Below are 6,078 nucleotides of genomic sequence, written 5' to 3' on the forward strand. Positions count from 1 at the left end.
AGTGTTCAGCCAGAAAACAGAGGAAACATTGTTTGTTTATGTTCTTGTTTTATAAGTGCACAGTGAAATAAGAAGGGATGCAGATTATAGTGAGTGCAAGGACTGTGAAAAGAGGTTAAAGATAGTAAAATGTTCAATAAAGCGCTGTATGAATAGCAACTTTGTTGATCCCTCAGTTTATTTGGGCCAATACATTTTATTTTTCTATTTTCAGTATTGGTTTCCATCTGGACCATTTCACTTTTTCTTTTTTACAGTGGGTTTAAAATTAAACCTTTTTAAACATTGTATTATTTGATTAATTGAAGTACATGTTTCAAATATATAATTTTGTCAGCATGTAAGATTATTGATATTTGTATAAGGAGTAAAAATGGCATCAAAAAACAAGTTAATGAAGTTAATAAAGCAGACTAGACAATTTTTAACAACACAGACTTCTTTACAATCTGAATACACATGCGATGCTACGGAAGCCCTGAAAGGCAAGGTGAACGTTTTTCACGTAGGAGATACTATTTATGGCCAAAACCGAACTTTAACTCGGAGAAACTCTTGTACGTACGATTTAGTGTTTTCTTTTTTTTACCTTGCCTTTCAGGGCTTCCATAGATTAAACGGATACAGACACAAATAGGGTAAACTGACCTAAGATTTTGGGATAAAGCAGTAGGGACAAAATATTTACTTTTTCAGTTGAAATATTTAAAAAATGTTTTTAAAATGACATGACATGATAAAAAAAAAATTGTGGCTTCACGCTGCTGCACCACCTGCAGTCTTCCACTACTAGCCGTCCTCTCGAAGTAATCCTCGTAATTCACTGCTTCACTCCAACTTTGTGTCAAGGCAACTGAAGTTAGAGATATGAATACTTGTCAGAACATATAATATAATGAGGTGACAGGAGTTGATCTGATTTAATTACTCTGTGTAGGAAGTATAGAAATGCTAACAATATGACCGGACACAGCTAGTTACATCCCACTCAGTCCCTCATAACCTTGCTTATATGATCCCATCAAGAATGACTACAAAGTCCTGTCACGTTAAATCAACTTTTTTCCAAAGGCAGAATATTCACAACTCTCAGCTAGGTGTAAAATATTTTTTATCTATTTTCTATTCATTATCTATTGTTATACTTTAGTCATATTTTTAAAACAACTGCAAAATACTGTCCAATAGTATAACATCTTAAAACGCGTTCTGAGCTGTTTGATGTATGCTGCAAACAAAAAGCCCGTCTCCGTATCCCACATGGGCAGAGATGGACACATTTTTTCAGTGCTCAGCAGAGGTGATTAAAATCACTTGAGTCCTGAGAATCACTGCTTATGCCTCCTTTAGCCTAAAGTTCAGAAAGAAAATGATCTACCTGAGTTTTTTTCTATACCTCTTTCCTTGACTCATGCACGTAGGTTTGTTTCTCTTCTGCTTCTCTTTAATCTCTTAGGTACTCCCTTGTTTCTTGCCAAATTTCTCATTTATTCTTTACCTCCTTTACCATTAGGGAGAGACACATCAGACTGCACAGAATTTAAACCGTTGCCAGTGGAAGGAGGGTATGGAAGCAGACGGAGGAGGGTGCATTAAAGACTTTAGAAGTGCTTGGGATAAATAATCATATTTCTATGCACCCACAGTGCTGGAAAAGCACCATCTGGGACAGGCCATGGATTTGCATTACAATATAAATGGGAAGTTGCTGGAGCTGAAAGGGTGATGTGAAGTCATTCAGCCAGCCCCCTCACTCTCTGACAGGTCGCATCTCCCTCCCCGCACCAAGGCAGCAGGCAGGCGCAAGGCACTTTGTTGGCGCACGGTACGCTGGCGTACTTTTGTCGCTCGACTGCCCCCTCCCCCTCAACGTCGTCTTTTTTTAACACGCAAGCTCATTTTTTTTCAAATGCCACATCTCCACACACATGGAGCAGCCCGATAGCGTATGCACCAGTGGCTTCTCTTTCAGATGTGATCTTCAGTGAACCCTCAGAGCTCTGTTCATATACGAGTAGGTGCAAAGGAGACAAAGAGACAAGCAAAGAGGAGGTGGTGCTGGTGGCATATATAGGTACATAAAAATACTGCTATGTATTCTGCTATACACATAACCTGGCTCACTTTAAATGTGCCCACTCAGCTCAAACACATTATGGATCTTGTTTGTTTATTAAAAAAGAATATTCAACTTCTCATCTTGCACCGAAACATGCAAATGCATTTTCACAAATTAGCTTTTGATAAGCTAAAGGGCACAGGTGATTTATGCTTGTTTTATTGCAGTTTGTATTATTTTGCACTTTTTTTTTGTGTTTTAAGCCCTCGGTTCATTTCCTTTTAGAAAAAGTCTTTACCTGACTGAGCCTCACAGGTTCTGTATAGTCTGAGTCTGACAGTTTACAAACAGATTTTGAATACTTCATGGAAGTTGGCACCACTTTGCATGACGGAGCAATGTTGGCAGCAGAGCTGTGGATAGGCATTGTGTTCAAATGACTGGTTCTGCTGTCGCCTGACTCTGAGAACGCGCTGAGCCTGCTGCAATAGTCTCTAAGTGGTATACTGTGTTTACCGGTGCCCCATAAGAGCCCTAACCAAGTGATTATGTTTATAGGATGAGCTTGTTGATTTTGACACATTACGATTGTTCAGTTTTTCCCATAGTGGTTGTTTCTTTTGCTTGTCTGATCTAATATTCAAGCAATATGATATAGACACGAGCCCTTCTCATGAAACTTTAAACATCACGCTAGCTTTAGCACACATTTTGACAATGTACAAGACCCTTCTGTTTCTCTCTTATGTATTCATATTAGCACATCCCTCACCAGCTTCCACAATATAAATATGCATGCAAAACTACATGACATGAAGGGAAGAACATAATGTTGATGACTTTTTACTCCTCAAGCTCAACACGAGTCACACGAAATACGCATAAAGTGTTGTGACTAAATAAAGCTAAGAGTGGCAAGGCATAGATTAGAAGGAGAATTCATAAAGAATTAGGGAAAGACACCCGCGGTGTTTAGAGAATCCGACTGCACTTACACACGGCTACGTAATTATGCAATGTTTTTGTCGGGGTCTGCTCTGGTAAAACTACACTGTTCCAAAGGTGGACTACAGAAAGCGCATCTGGATACTTCACCCTGTCCGTTCTCACCACGTTGTTTCATGCAGGCTCTATAAACGTGGACAACCCAGGGGAAAATACAAAGTACATTTGTTGTTGTTGTTGTTGTTGTTGTTATTATTATTATTAGATGTGTTGCAATGTCTCACAGAAAATAAAATCTAAACAAGGTGCGTACAGGATTATGGCCAGCACTCCTGCACACTTTAATATTCTGATTATGAATGGCCAAATGGTGATGTGTCGCTTTAAATTATGCTGCCATGAGGAATTATGGGACGGCATTATTGCCTTTCCTTTCGTAAAGTACGGTCCAGTGTATCCTATGCTAAAGGAGATGACAAAGGAAGCATTGAAGCTAGAGCTGGGCAATATATCGATATTATATCGAAATCGTGATATGAGAGTAGATATCGTCTTAGATTTTGGATATCGTAATATCGTAATATGTCATAAGTGTTTTCCTGTCTTTTCCTGGTTTTAAAGGCTGCATTACAGTTCTATGTTCTATGTTCTATTATTTGCCTTTACCCACTTAGTCATTATATCCACATTACTGATGATTATTTATCAAAAATCTCATTGTTTTGTGTAAGCACCAATAGTCAACACTACAATATCGTTGCGGTATCGATATCAATGTATTTGATTAAAGATATTGTGATTTTTGATTTTCTCCATATTGCCCAGCCCTAATTGAAGCACCTTTTCTTATTACTTAGACAATTCGAAGCCTAGATCTCTTTACCTGTTTGCCTCCTGTTGGTTTTAGTGCCATGAGCAAGAAGGTGGGTACGTAATTGTAAATTACACCACAAAAAGTGACACATAGAGGTGATATGAATGAATACAAAGTCAATAAGTAGACAAAAATGGCGAAACAGTAATTTGAGACAGTAAGTGTTTGGATTTCCTCCAGGCGGTGAATAATTTTAAAAATGGAGGAAAAACTTTGTGGATTTCTTGAGTTGTATGACTTTACCTCGCAAATGTAGCAAATAAGAACAGGAGCAAACGTATAAAACATTTTATTCTCTTGTTTATGATTACAGTTGATTTAATTTAATTTTTCTTTTGTATAAGCCCCTATGGCTTTTTTCCTCTACTGCATGTATCCATTAAGTTTGACTGCTTCATATCTTTTTTTAACACAAAGTCTTAACTGTGCAAACAAATAAGAACCGTTTCTGTTTCAATATACATTTGAATATCTTACCTTTTACTTATGAAGTCAGGTAAAACATTTGTTTGTAATTGCTTGCTGGGACACTGCATGGCTGCAACAACAAAAATATAAGCTTTATTATGATGTAGTATACCTACAGTACCATGGATATTGGCATCTGATTCAATGTAATAAAGCAGGCATAGACAGACTAACCTCTCTCTTAAAGCACATATTTTCACACCCCAAAATCAATGGGCCTCATTCACCAAACGTTCTTATGAAGAAATTGGTTCTTATACCCCACTTACACAGTTTTCACGAAGATTCTGGCATTCACCGATGTTTTATTATTTGGAATTTGTTCTTAGGTAAATACAGAATCTACGCGCACTCAAGAGCACTCTTATGCACTAATTTAAAATGTAATATTTATCTCCTTTATAATTTTGGAACTAATTATTTTCATTATTTTATACATAATTATAGGTTTGTTTGTTTTAATAGATACACACTACAATTACACTTCTGCTAATTTGTAAAGCACTTTGAATTCCCACTGTGAATGAAAAGTGCTAGGCCTATATACAGTAAATAAACTTGCCTTGCTTTGCCTTCAATTCTAATCAATAATGTTAACGGGGAACCTTGCCATCCAATAATAGGTGATTGATCACGCTATTTATACGCCCAAAGTATGCATATTTCTAGCACTACACCACACAATGGCGTATTTACTGCTGCTACGGTGGCCAGAATCTGCGCCCTTCTCCAGATACAGTATTCACTGCATGAGTAATTGCATTCCATGCATCGGTTTTATTTGCTGCTTGTTTCCACTGCTGACACTACTAAATATGTCTCATTTTTTCGCTAACTTCTTGCGGCAGTTAGTTTTTCTTTCTTTTAGAGTCGAGGCCTTCACTGTCTTTACCACGTCTTTTCAACATTTCTCTTGTGTGCTGTGTCACAGTGTGCACACGGCCTCGCCATCTCATGCCCTTTTATAGGAATTAACGGGGCGTTTACATATGCTAAATAGGAGCAACGGGCACAAGCTTTCAAGTTACGAAGGCATTAGGATTCATCACTCTAAGAACACACCTGCGAATAATTCTGCTGTTTGAGAACACGTCATGAATCAGACGTAGACTTTCCTTAGGAACTTTCTTAAGAACAAATTTAAGAAAAAACTTAGGAAGATTTTGGTGAATAAGGCCCAATGTCCTCAACTTGTGATTTAGCCTAAAAAAAAATAAAAAACTCCTTTTTAATATACACTTTATGATCCTCACCATGTTTCTTTAAGGAAACTGAAAAGGACAGCATTTCCCAGCTTTAATGAAACTGAATAATGGAGTACTGGGCTCAGGTACAGAGGTGACGACGGTGACTTTTTCCAATTTATCGGCTTTGTCTGTCTCCAGCTGTGCAGACCTTTCAGTCGATTGTCCCATTGTTTTCTGCTGTGAATCGCACAAAGTTCTCCCATCTAAAAAAAAAAGTAAAAGAAAAAGAGACTGGATAATAGCAGCCTTTGTTGGATGTGGCTTTGAAATATCACATATTAATGGATGCCATTTTAGAAGTGCAGTTGCTGTTAAGTTTGAATAAAATGTGATAAACCTTGCATGAAGAGATAATACTCATTAAAACACATCAGCTCTACACTGAATGGGTAATGCATGCATTCAGCGTTCTACCAAAAGGAAAAAGAAAAGTGCAAGAATGGGAAACACAATCAGAATGAAAGCACAATTATTGTTTCAGCTTT

The 6,078-nt window shown here is 37.5% G+C and overlaps 1 long non-coding RNA gene across 1 annotated transcript; it reads right to left on the reverse strand.

The window, feature by feature from the left end:
* Positions 1 to 684: 684 nt before the first annotated feature.
* Positions 685 to 5,786, reverse strand: LOC120559280. Its single transcript, XR_005639238.1, has 3 exons — positions 5,600 to 5,786; positions 4,356 to 4,416; positions 685 to 853 (listed from the first exon to the last, which is right to left on the reverse strand). It is a non-coding gene; the product is annotated as an uncharacterized LOC120559280 (long non-coding RNA).
* Positions 5,787 to 6,078: the final 292 nt, after the last annotated feature.

Source organism: Perca fluviatilis, chromosome 5, assembly GCF_010015445.1.
Source record: "Perca fluviatilis chromosome 5, GENO_Pfluv_1.0, whole genome shotgun sequence".
Taxonomy (NCBI): Eukaryota; Metazoa; Chordata; class Actinopteri; order Perciformes; family Percidae; genus Perca; species Perca fluviatilis.